The sequence below is a fragment of the Chelonoidis abingdonii genome, chromosome 10 (assembly GCF_003597395.2).
Source record: "Chelonoidis abingdonii isolate Lonesome George chromosome 10, CheloAbing_2.0, whole genome shotgun sequence".
NCBI classification, from domain to species: Eukaryota; Metazoa; Chordata; order Testudines; family Testudinidae; genus Chelonoidis; species Chelonoidis abingdonii.
The window spans coordinates 14,227,909-14,241,946 of NC_133778.1; positions in this window are offsets into that span (position 1 = coordinate 14,227,909).

Here is a 14,038-nt window from a genome sequence, read left to right on the forward strand (position 1 = left end):
GCTGCCCGGCACCCGAAGCTGCCCCTCCTCCTCCTTCTCGGTCCATCACTGTGGAGGAGAGTGCAGCAGAGATACCGCCGGGCGTGGGAGAGGGCTTGTCCCAGGGGGAATCCTCCCTCACTTCTGCTGTCCCACCACTGTCTCCCCGAGTCCCTGAGCCATTGCCCTTGCCCCCCGATCCGACCCCTGTTAGCCAGCCCCCGGATGATGCCATGGAGGGCTGGTCTTTAGTGCAGGAGAAGGGGGCAAGCAGAAGGCTCGAACTTCCTTACATCCTTTGGATTTGGAGGCCCCCCGGAAGAGCAGGAAGGGGGGCACCGATGACGAACCTTCCGCCTTGCCCCCTGATGACTCTTGTTCTGTGGCGCCAGCTGGGGACATCGTGGCAGCACCGGAAGGTAACACCACCCCTCCTCCGGGGTCCCTCCCCGTGGAAGCCCCCGAGGGAGCTTCTTTCGCCCCCTTCCCGCTCGAAGCCTCTGTGAGCGCTGACGTGGGTATCGCCTCGGGTGCTAGTGGGGATGGCCCTGGGGTGGTGGCTGGTGATCTCCCTTCCATCTACGAGGAGATCGAGGCCCTGGGTCTGACCCTGGTCAAGCAGGGGGAGGACGACCCTCTGCTAGCGGGCCTCGATCTGGGTGACCTCACTACGGTCCCCCTGTCCCCGAGTTCCCCTCCTCCAACCGCTGCTTCTGCTCCCACCTCGGGGGGTCCCCTGGATTCTTCCATCAACCTGGCTGCGGGTGGCACCCTGTTGATGGCCGCTGAGCCCCTTGGGGCGATGGCCAGTGCCCTGCTGCCGAGACCCGGTTCCCAGGGGGTGTCCCTCTTGGGTGTGGAGGACCCGCCCTCCTTCCTAGGCGGGGACGCCATTGACGAACATCTATCTCTGGATGCCAAAGTTGCCACGCGTGCCACAGTGGCTGAGCCCGGCATCATTAGGGGTCCCCTTCCTACTTCCCAGATCCCTGAGCCTGGCCAGGAGGAGCCACCGTCCAGTGGCTCACCTATAGAGGCTCAGGATCCTGCCTCTGCCCCCTTCACAGATTCTCTCCCTGATCCCCGCCCTACTGCTGTTTGCCCTGTCCTTGTCCCCCAAACCTCCTGTGATGCCAGTGCCGCCCCTGGGAATGCCCCCTAGGGTGCGGCTTCACTAGTTTTTCCTTGTCCCGACCCACCGGGGGCTGCTGTTCTTCCACCACCCCTTGTTGAACCGGGGAGCAGGGCGGGTCGCGTGGCATCGGCCCATCGGACGCCACGTCGGGGGTCTGCCCCCTGCCTCCCCGCCTCGGTGGGCCACGGGGCTGTGACGGGGGCCCCACTGGGGGACAGTCATCGATCAGTGACCCCGCCCCCCCCATGCGCTGAGGGAGGAGCTGCGGGAGTTCCTCGAGGACGTCCGTGGCTCCCGTAACAAAGTCCAGCTTGCGCTCCGGCGTGGGGGGATTTCCATCAGATCCTCCGGGCCTCGAGGGCCCTCATGGGGGAGGGTAAGAGGACCGGGAAGCAGGCCGCCGCGGCCTACCAGCAGGGTCCGCCCTTCCGTGACTCTTTACTCACCTATGGGGTAGGTCACGGATTGCTGCGCGGCCTGCCGGAGGCTGTGGGCGTGTCTGCTGGCGAGGATCCCCCCAGCCCTCCTCATGGCACCGATCATCTTTGCCACATTAAACACCCGGGGCTGTAGGATGGGTCTCCGCAGGAACCAGGTGCTCTCTCCTACCTCCGGGAGGGGGGGTACTCTGTGATTTTCCTGCAGGAGACCCATACGGATCGGCCGCTGAAGCTAGCTGGCGGCTGGAGTGGGGGAACGAGGCCTACTTTAGCCACTTCTCGGTTTGCGCGGCTGGGAGTGGCGACCCTGTTCTCCCCCGACCTACGGCCCGAGGTGGCTGGGGGTCGCTGAGGCTGTGCCGGGCTGCCTGCTGCACCTCCGGGTCCGCATGGAGGGGCTTGTGGTTAATCTCGTCAATGTTTACGCCCCGACATTGGGCCCAGAGAGGTTGCGTTTTTATCAGCAGGCGTCCGCCTTCCTCGGCTCCCTGGATCCTCGTGAGTGCCTGGTCCTGGGAGAGGACTTTAACACCACCCTTGAGGAACGGGACCGCTCAGGGACCAAGCAGTGCCCGGCCGCCGCGGACGTCCTCTGGGAGATTGTTGAACGCCACTCCCTGGTGGATGTCTGGTGCGACCACCACCCGAATGACGTCTCGATGTTCACCTTCGTCCGGGTGGAGGCCCATCTGTCTCGCCACTCCTGGCTGGACCGCATTTATCTGTCGTGTTTCCACCTTTCACGGGCCCACTCCTCCGGCGTTCGGCCAGCCCCCTTTTCGGATCACCATCTTGCCACCGTGACAGCCTCTCTCTGCGCGGAGAGGCCGGGGCCGGCCTATTGGCACTTTAATAATAGTTTGCTGGAGGATGCGGGTTTCGTGGCGTCCTTCCGGGAGTTCTGGCTGGCCTGGCGAGGGCAGAGGCGCACCTTTTCCTCGGCGCGGCGGTGGTGGGATCTGGGGAAGGTGCGCGCCCGGCTCTTCTGCCATGACTACACCTGGGGCGCCAGCCGGAAGAGGGATGCAGCGATAGAGCAGCTGGAGCGGGAGGTCTTGGAGCTGGAGAGGCGTCTGGCCGCCAGCCCTGAGGACCCATCCCTCTGCGGAGCATGCCAGGAGAAGCGGGAGGAGCTCCGGGCCCTCGAAGACCATCGGGCCGGGGGTGCATTTGTTCGATCCCGCATCCACCTCCTGCAGGAGATGGACTGCTGCTCCCGCTTCTTCTACACCCTGGAGAAAAGGAGGGAGGCCAAGAAGCATGTCACGTGCCTCCTGGCGGAGGACGGCACCCCCCTCACGGATCCGGTGGAGATGTGCGGGAGGGCCAGGGCCTTCTTCGTGACCCTTTTCTCCCCGAATCTGACCGATCCTAACGCTTGCAGAGTGCTCTGGGATGGACTCCCGACGGTCAGCACAGGTGACCGGGACTGGCTAGAGCTGCCTCTCACTCTGGCCGAGTTCTCGGAAGCCCTCCGTTGCATACCCACCAATAAATCTCCGGGCATGGACGGGCTGACTGTGGAGTTCTACCGCGTGTTCTGGGACGTTCTCGGCTCAGACCTGGTCACCATCTGGGCCGAGTCTTTGCAGAGCGGGGTCCTCCCTCTCTTGTGCAGGCGAGCCATGCTCGCCTTATTGCCGAAGAGGGGGGACCTCCGCGACTTATGGAATTGGCGTCCCATCTCGCTCCTCAGCATGGACTACAAAATCGTTGCGAAGGCCATCTCGCTGTGGCTAGGGTCCGTGCTGGCGGACGTGGTCCATCCAGACCAGACCTACACCGTCCTGGGCCGCACCATCTTTGATAACTTTTATCTGGTCGGGGACCTTCTGGAATTAGGGTGTAGGGATGATCTGTCATTCGCCCTCTTGTCCCTGGATCAGGAGAAGGAGTTCGACAGGATGGATCACGGGTATCTCCTGGGTGCTCTGCGAGCGTTCGGCTTCGGACCCCGTTTTGTGGGTTTTCTCCAGGTGCTGTACGCTTCTGCGGAGTGTCTGGTCAGGCTCAACTGGACCCTGACCGAGCCGGTCAGCTTCGGGCGGGGAGTGCGGCAGGGGTGCCCCCTCTCGGGCCAGCTGTACGCTCTGGCGATCGAGCCCTTCCTCTGTCTCCTCCGCGCAGAGGTTGACGGGGTTGGTGCTTCGGGAGCCGGAGCTGCGGCTGGTCCTGTCGGCGTACGCTGACGATGTGCTCCTCGTGGTCCAGGACCCGGGGCGACTTGGCGCGGGTGGAGGCTTGCCAGGCTGTGTACTCGGCGGCCTCCTCCGCCCTGGGTCAACTGGGTCAAGAGCTCTGGCCTGGTGGGTCGGGGACGGGTGGCAGGCGAGCTCCCTCCCACCCGCGCTTCAGGCCATCCGGTGGAGCGCGGGGTCCGCTGCTCTATCTCGGCGTTTACCTTTCTGCCACGCATCCGTCTCCGCCGGAGAACTGGCACGGTTTGGAGGGCAGGGTGACGGAGCGGCTCCGGAAATGGACAGGACTACTCCGGTGCCTCTCCCTTCGGGGGAGGGCACTGGTGCTTAATCAACTGGTCCTGTCCATGCTCTGGTACCGGGCTCAACACCCTGGTCCCGGCCCGGATTTCCTGGCCAACCTCGGACGGCGATTCTGGAGTTCTTTTGGCCAGGGATGCACTGGGTCTCTGCAGGGGTCCTCCACCTGCCCCTGGAGGAAGGGGGGCAGGGCCTGAAGTGCCTACGCACTCAGGTCCGTGTCTTCCGCCTCCAGGCCCTGCAGAGGCTCCTGTATGGTGCAGGTAGTCCGGCGTGGAGCGTATTGGCGCACGCCTTCCTCCGCCGCTTCCGAGGGCTCCGATACGACGGCAGCTCTTTTACCTCCATCCGAGAGGTCTTCCGCGAGACCTCTCCGGGCTGCGGTCTTCTACCAAGACCTCCTCCGGACCTGGAAGCTCTTTTCAACGACCAGGTCCATGGCGGCCACCGTGGGGGCCGACCTCCTCGCGGAGCCCCTGCTACACAATCCCCAGCTTCGTGTGCAGGTGGCGGAGTCCCCCGCGGTGCGCCAGAGGCTGGTCTTGGCGGGAGTCACCCAGGGTCGGAGACCTCCTGGACTACGACCGGGGAGACTGGCTGGATCCCCTGACGCTCGCTCAGCGCATGGGGCTCTCCAGACCTCATACTCCCCGGCGCGTACTTCAGGAGGTGAGGGCCGCTTTACTGCCTGCTGCTCGGGCTTACCTCGACCGGGTCCTGCGAGAGGGCACGCCTGCCCACCCTCCACCCCAGGCCCCGTGGACATTTTTATAGGGCCCCTGCCCCGTGGACCCAATCGGCCCCTCACCCTTTCACTGCGAGCCGGCTGCACGATCTGCAGCCGGTTCTGTTCCAGACGCGCCACGGAAACATCTGTACACACTCGTGCTCCACACCCTTCACTACCTCACCCTCGCGTCCCGCCCGATACCAAATGGCGGGACCTCCTGCCACCTCTCGAGGGTGAGAAGCCCCGGTGGCCAGCTTGTACTCTGCCCTGGTCCCGAGGCCCGCTGGGGATGTCAGTTGGCGGCTCCTTCATGGGCCGTGAGCACGGGTGTGTACTTGGCGCGGTTCACCCCTGTCCCCAACACCTGCCCTTTTTGTGGCGAGAAGGAGACCTTGGCGCACATTTATTTGGAGTGCGCCAGGTTGCAGCCCCTGTTCCGGCTCCTCTTGATCTCCTATTGCGTTTTTGGTTGCACTTTTCCCCTCACCTGTTCATCTACGCACTCCCCATCGTGGCCCCACGAAGTCGCGGGATCTCCTTATCAACCTCCTCTTAGCCCTGGCCAAACTAGCCATCTACAACACCAGGGAGAGGAGGTTGGCCGACGGGATTTCCTGCGACTGTAGGGCCTATTTCCGTTCCTCCGTCTGTTCATGCATCCGGGCAGAGTTCCTCTGGGCGGCATCCACTGGCTCCCTTGACACCTTTGAGGAGCAGTGGGCGTTGTCCGGGGTTCTCTGCTCAGTGTCCCCATCAGGTTCCCTTACTTTAACCCTATGACCTCACTCCCAATCCTATTTTTTTCATTAGTTGTCCCGCGTAATTACTTGGTGTCCCAGACCTGTGGGTCCTCCCCTTAGGCTGGGGGGAGGTCCTTTAGAAGTGGGCGGGCTTTGCCCTCCCACCCCCGCTGGATGCCAATAGGACCAGACTCCTGTACCACACTGGTTTGGATCTCTCACAGTGGTAAATAACAATGAGGACAGAGCCATCTGGCCCCCTTGAGAAGTTGGGCCCTTCAAACAAAACACATTTTAATAGAGCCAAGTGCAAAGCTATACGTCTAAGCCGGTGCAAGGAATGCAGGCCACCTGTACAGATGGAGAGACTGTATCCTGGGAAGCAGTGATCTGAAAGGAATAAGCCACTCAACTTGAGCTCCCACTGTGAAGCTGTGGTAAAAAGGGGTCATGCCATGCTTGGATATATAAACAGGGGAATAGTGACTAAGGAGGAGATTTTACCCTAGTATCCAGCACTGGTGAGACCTATACTGGGATACCACATCTAGTTTGGTAAATTTACTCCAGAACATTTTTGGGAATACATTTCTTTATCATACTGCTGGATTTAGAGCCACCTTTTCCCTCCCCTTCCACTTTTGCTGGTTCTGTACAATCAACCCACCTAACCATCCACCAATTTTCTGACTAATCAGAAGTTCTCAGTTTAGCTCAACTTCATTCAAGGGCTTGATATGCATTCTCAGATTACATTTCAACCTAGTCCAGAAAGGTCCCTCTGGATTAGGTCCAGAGAGCTGCTGGAACAAGCAACAATGTACAAGGAGGTGTAGTAGTGTTGGGGGATAGCTGAATGGCAGGAAAAGTTAAATATTTAGTTTGGGCTTTATAAAAAGGAGTCCAAGGGTTGAGTGTCCGATTCCCACTGAGATTTGGTGGGAACTGGCACCTAACTTGTAAATACCGCTATACCGCAGCCAGGGAGGCGATTTCCAGCTCATGTAGACATACCCTTGCTAGCTTTAATCTATCTAGGTTGGTAAAAATAGGCATGAGGCTGTACTGGCACGGGCTTTAGCATGGGATGCACAAGCAAGTACATGCCCATGGGGGAGAAAGGGGGTCCTGCAGGCTTATGCAGCCCAAGCTGAAGCCTGCATCACTGTATCCTAAGTGCTATTTTTAACAAACTCGCTAGCGTACAGACATCTGCCCAAGCTGCAAATCACACTCCAGCTGCAGTGCTGACATTCCCTTAGGGCTCCTTTGAAAACCTCAGCCTTAATCAAGATTGTATATTTGCTCATTCTGAAGGAATCTTGACATAACGGATTCGTTTCCTTTAAGCAATAAGTGCTGCAGATACCGTATACTTATGGTCATCATCTAGAATACTGGAAAATATGCTACATCATGCACATCCTGGTACTTGGCTAGTTCTAGTACACAGCTGCAAAATGAGTTCATGGTAGGGTATATTCACTTTAATGACATGGTATAATCCATATTCTCCTTCAAAATCCCTAATGAAGGGCACGGAATCTACCTTTGCCATCTCCTGTTGGAACTATTTATGCTTTAAAATTCCTATTTGAAATAAAAGGTACATATGTTAGACTGGATTCTCTACAGGTATAACTCTGATGACTTCCATGGAATTACAGTAGTAAGGAATTAGTGATTCCCCCCCATATTCAAAATGTACTGAAACTCACCCTCAAATACCAGAGTAGATTACTTAACATACCTGGATATTGCATGCCTAATATGCATTATTAAGGCTATTTGGCTCACTGAGTCACTTGCAAAATCTTTTCTTTTAAAACATGCTGTTATGACTTTCCAGGTCTGCAGTTATTCTACGCATAAAAGCAACATCTGAAAATGTTTGTTGTCTCAAATCCTCTCTCTCCTAATTAATAAGTAATTAGTAGAAACTGGCACATCAGCAGAAGATAGTTTGGTAGAGCTGGTTAAAAATAAAACCAGTAAAATTTATGTGGGATTCTTAATAAAATGTTGACATTCCATCAAAACGTTTTGATTGTTCAAAAACATTAATTGGCTTCAAAGACAGTCAAAAACTTCTAACTATATTCAATGATTTTTCTCCCTGAAAATTTCCTTGGTTGACAGAGGGAGGGAGATTTAGTTTAAGATCAAGTATGACAAAAAAAATTCATTGAAAACTTGAAATTATCAAAATTTCAACCAGCTCTGCATTTAGGCAGATGTACGGGCAGTTAGGCTGCCAATGTGGGCCCAGAGGCTCAACAGATATTTATGAACCTGGATGCCTCAATGCTTTTGAGAATCTGAGCCTGTGGGATTAAAGAAGCATGTAGCAGTCATGAATCTATCAGGGGCACTGGAATGGAGGGCGACGGGCAAGGGGCCAGGAGAGGAGTGAGTGGGGGGTGAAGTCTTGGAGGGAAGCAGCGATGTTAGGCCAGAGCCTTAGGGGGTGGCCCAAGGGGGAGCATGGCAGTTTGGGCACCTGTGACCCACACACACACACACACACACACACACACTTTTAGGGTGCTTCCACCACTCCCAGAATCAATCCAGCCATTTTGTTGATAAACCATTTTAAAAATGACTCACACTTTCCCACAGGTGGCACATCCCTTTCACAGTGGTCAGACCTAGGTATGAGATAGCTCCTTACTAATTGTGACCTCCTCAGTGGCCTTCTGCTCCCTGCCCAGGAAGAAAGCACAAGAAAATCCTAATGGCGCTTCAATTTACCATCACCGCTGCACCACAGTGTTAATAGAAGCACAGCACTGCATTCATGAGAGAGAATTTCATCTCCTTCATCCAGAAAGTAAAACATTGTCAAGACAAGACCTTCATCTTGACAGGATCATGTATATTCTCATTCCTTCTAGTACCTTTGCCATACATTGAGAGAACTGAAGAAAAACAGATGGAAGGGAATCTTAAAACCTATGATATCTATCAAACACACATGCTCCTGGAATGTGACTGCCAGGCCTACGGAGGGAGCTAAATGTGACACCTGCAATATCACCTCCTCTCCCAGGACAGGAGCCCTTTATGTCCCATCCCTTTTGTCGAGAAAAATTAAAACTGTCAAACGTATCTATAAAGGATCTTGCTTATCACATGTGATAAGGTTCAAATGCTTTCCCTTGATTCTTTCTCCCTCTCCTTCTGTTTATTTCCCGCCCACTCCACATTAGGCTTTCACCAAAGAGAGTTACTTAGCTCTTCTTTTCTATCAGTAGGTTCCTGTTCAGCTTGTTCCTTGAAGACACTGCTCAGGTTACTGTCAATTGTTCAGTTGTCTCCTGGTTTCCCTCCTTCTTCGACAGCTAGTGTTTCTTGCCCTCTCACTCAGGAATGGTTATTCCGTCTGTAGTCCCATGAAACACTGCTTATATCTTCCCTCTTCCTGCCTACTGCTCAGCTAGCCAATTGTCAGCATAGGAAGCAGGAGTTCTCAGTTATCTGCTGCTCTGTAGTGTCCCAGGTGCTTTTCAAACATATCATTGCTAAAATAGACATTGTTTTTTTATAGACTTCAAAAGTTAACCCGCACTTCCATCCTCCTGTCACGCATCCAAGAACTTGCTTTGAGAATCACAGCACGCATTTGATGATCCATGGAGCACATTGCGTTGCATAACCTACTTGGCATACACCCCTCATTTTTCCCAAGCATGGTTTCTGAGTCCAAGGTGAAAATCTGGTCTAAAGCACCACAGTAATTACTAAATTAATGACTCTATGGAATGTCTCCATGCGCTGCTAATCCCCCTATGACATTCTAGACTGCTACACCAAGTGACAAACGCACAGTGTGAGTGGTAGCTCGGAGGATTTCAGAGTAGATATTTGTCTCCCAAGCAGGCTTTAGAAATGTAAACGTATGTAAGAAGAACAGCACTTCAGGCTAGTTCCTCATAAAACAACTTTTAATTAAAAAAAAAATACCGCCCCAGGCAGCTCTTAAACTGACAAGAAATGCATTCTGTTATTCTTTGCAGAAAGGCACTATACACTGCACTTAATTTAATTAGGTAGAGAAAAAAGACCTGATTTGGTCCTCGGGGCTTTAACAACGTCCTTTTAAACAGAGGACACTGCGTTTATATCAAACCATTTTAATATGAGACAATGCATATCTACCCAGTAATTTTAAAGTATTACTTGCTATTATTAAATCGTACCTCATTTTAACTCCCTCCTAAGAGAGACAATTCTTATTTTACAGAGAAAAATCTCTGTGTAAAATCTTATTCCCACCAAATTCTAATTTACTGATTTTGAAAGTAAAGAATTTAGAGCAAGACACTTTTAGGAAAAAAAAACAAAACAACAACAAACATTCCCTCCCCAAAATACAAACTATCCACCAATGAGCCTTGAAACTTGTATCACAGTGGATAATACATTTGCTTTCATTTTCACTTTTTGGAGAAAAAAAAATCTTAAGACTTTTTTTAAAGTTTAAAAGACATACCAGAATTCAGGAGAGGCATATGTCTCATGGCCATTGCTTGTTTTTGCAGGGCCTGCTCTTGTAAACACATGAATAATTGTCCCCGCAGGAGGAGTTAGGACCACATGTTGAAGTCAGAGAGACTACTTACAGTCTTGATCCAAAGACCAGATAAATGAATGGAAAGAATTCCATTACCTTCAATGGATCAGGTCCATAGGGCTACAGTGTACCTCTGCAATTGACCCTGAGTAAAGTGCAGTGCATAACTTTACCATCCAAGGAGGCCAGGAATGCAATGTGACTTGGTCACGTTTTCTCCCATCTTCCACAGAAGGAGTAAGTTCTACTTAGGTATTGATAGGGCCCTGACCACAGTAGTGTCTGAACACCTTAGAAACATTAATGTTTTGGCAACAGTTCAAGTGATAGCTGAGGTCAGATCCTTTTTGGGATTAGGGCCTAAAATATCAGTTAGTTCCCAATCTTAGATGCCACCCTATAACTGTATGAAAATATTGACTTTCTATGGGGTTTCCTTTCACAGTTTCATTAGAGGACTAAAATAATTAGTGGACAGTGACTTTAAGATAATCTTCCTCATTCTTTACACTGAAAGTCATGAGAATTCAAACTCATTTGAAGAGAGACCACCTCTTACAAGCGACCACTCTTGTTAACTTCCATGAGTGGCCACCCTTGGCAGGATTCACTGTATTTTCATTCACCTTTTTGCTGTTGAGCAATACCACAAAACCACAGCCACCTTAGAATATTTGGTGTTAGCAGTGTAGGGACCTATGGAGTCAATGCTAACAAGAGCATGTACAGAATCAAAACATTAACATGGAATCCTGCTCTCCCCAGCACTAGGATCACAGTGGCAGGTGGGAAAACAGGGCGGGTTGCATGACTAAGCTAAAAGCAGCCACACTTGAGAGTCAAGCTGCTCCATCTTGGGAGCTTCCTGATCTGCTGTGCCACATAGAGAGGGGAGGGAAGGGGGAGGAGGAAGAGAGAGGGTTGATGTTGGGAAGTCCCCTTCCCCCCGTCTCTGCTGAGATGGGGTCAGGGAACAGGATGGCACCTGTCTGTGCAACCTGCTTCTGGCTCAGGAGTGGTTGCTGCTGGCTGCTGTCTCAACAAGTGTTCAGGCTGGTGAGTGCTCTGCTTAAAGAGACAGCATGCCAATACACACACTCGTTTCTGTGGACTTCTTGTGTAACTGTTCAGAAATATCAGTTTGGTCATATTACTGGGTGCTACTTTAAAAAGTGATTTAAAATATGTTACTTTTACAGTACACTGTATATCTACAGAATGTTTGGTTTAAATTGTAGGGTTTTTTGTAAAATCAGTTTTTCCCCATTGCAATCCAATTCTCAACATTTTTATGCATTTATAGGGAGGCTTCTTAATTGTTGCCAATGTATAAAACAATGTTGATTTACAAAAAAACATGGAGACTGAATTAAATTTGTTTAAAGGAAAAAAATCAAAATCAGAAAATAAATTTAAAAATCCACAATAATAAAACTGATTCCACAGGGCCCTAGTATTTGGATTCTTAGGAATCTCTTGCGGAAGAAAGGGAGAAAACATGGACAAGGAACTCGTTACATTCCCACCTTTGCCACCTTTATCCACCCTTTCCACACAGGATCTTGCTAACTTCTTCACAGGGAATATGGACAAGATCCAAAAGGACCTGACATAGGATTTTTGCATAACAGCACAAACTGAGAAGCAGTAAAATAACATGGGATTCCAAGTGAGTTTGTAAGAGATAAAAGAGTCCACAATACACCAGTGGCTCATTTTGGTATTCCCATTGATATATCTGTTCCAGAAGAGCATATCAAGTTCTTACCATCCACAGTCCCATGGATCAGCAAGAAGAGTCAGTTCAAATGGCAAAGAACGTGATCAAAAAGGTCCTGAATTCATTGGCAAATTTGGATGTTCGTTGCATATTAAAGAGCGCAGCAGATCTATTCTAAATGGACACACCAGAAATGCTCAACTCCTAAATGGGCAAGAGGCCTATGGGACTTATGCTCACCTTTCAAAAAGAAAAATGTCCTTCCACTGCACAAACTCCTTTCCCCCAGAGACATGTAAAGCCAGCCACTCTCATCACTACCCATATTAAAGAAAATGGCAATTGTAATCTGCTCCATTCTGCAATAATACAAGTTAAATGCAATACGTAGGTATGTTCTCTCTCCATGGGGAAGCAATTTCTGATAGTAGCAGACCTTTTAATCTCTCAGACAAAGGCCTAATGAGATCCAGTGGCTGGAAACTGAAACCATACAAATTCAGATTAAAAATAAGATACATGTTTTTATGAGTGAAGGTAGCTAATCATTGCAGCGATTTAGCGAGGGATGCAGTGGATTCTCTATCACTTTAAGTCTTTAGCTCAAAATTGGATGTCTTCTTTAAAGATATGCTCATAACAGAAGTTAGGAGCTTGATGTAGGAATTACTGAGTGAAGTTCTTTGTCCTGCATTATATAGGATGGCAGTATAGATTATTATAATTGTCCCTTCCAGCCTTAAATCTGTTGAAGCTATGGAAATTGATCCGTGGCCTTATGCATCCCTCTTCACACACTACACAATACTGCAGAGATATTTGTTCAAAATATGCCTTCTGAGGTACCATTTAAAAACTAACACTGCACGGGTCAATAATATCGCTGTGAAATGTATGTGACAATGTTGGATATAGAATTATGGATACTCACTGTTATTATGCTTTAAAGTTTGTAACTAAAAAGATATTTAAGCCAGGCCTGTCGGACACAGCTGATAAACAGGTTTTCTCCAGACAAGGGAAAGTGACCAACACCTCAAACCAGGTATGGCCAAATTCAATGGGCTATTCATTTGCATAGAAGGTTGCAGGAAAAGAACATTTACATTGTAAAATTGCACCAAGAAGCATCACATTGGAGCACACCAGGCAACACCTTAATCAAGATGGAGTCGGCCCACCAGAGGAGACAGGAGACTGAACCCCAGGGGATCAATTTGACTTTGGAAACAAAGACAGGCATTGAGGTATAAGGACACACAGAAAGACTTTAAATTATCATGCACCTGAGGAGACAAGGAAAACCAGAGTTTTGGACTCTTGTAGAGAGCCCAGAAAGGAAGATTGGTGAGGAAAGTACCTTGAAAAAAGACTGTAGCTTGTGAAGCTAAGTCTTAGCTATAAGAAAGTATATTTTACTTGTATATTTAATAACCATTTATCTTTATTCCTTCTACTTGGCATCACATGACCTATGTCCCTTTATTAATAAATATTTTATTTTTATTATAAACCAGCGGAATGCTGTGTTTGAATGGAAGCGTGTATATGCTCCAGTTAAGCTCATAAACTGTAATGTACTGACTCTTTGAAAGAGCAGCAAACTTAATAAACTTCTGCAAATGTACAGTGATAGGGGCTGTGAAATGCAGACACACATCTCTGAGGAGCTCGGGGGCTGGTGTTCATCGGTTGTTGCCTGCTAGGCAAGGTTAAGACTGGTAGAGTCTCAAGTTTACTGGTGAGGAAGACAGACTGGTGTGGCAAGGATCTGACACACAGACTAATCTTCAGCAAAGCTCACTCTTGCTGAGGCACAGGTAACACTCAGCTCTGGCTATTCCCTGCAGCACGTTACAGTATCAGAGCTGGACAAAGCATAGGTGCCTGATTATAGACTATGCGTCTAAGGAAGCAGTGATGTAATTAAAGAATAATGGCTGGTTTAAAATACTACTTCACAATTTACAGCAGGTCATAACAGACTATAGGAGAGGGTATTCTAGCAAATTAGATGCTTTCAGGCACTGTGCAAGAACAACAAAGTAGGGCAGGGACTAGGAGGAACTGAGAAGACTAAAGATGTGAGTTGTAACTATACATATTCTTCATGTCTTTAAAAAAAGAGTTTTAAAAAGATTCAGTTAGAGTAGGGAGGGCCTCAGATTTATGAGCGCTAGAGTTACGAACCGACTGGCCCACCATACACCTCATTTGGAA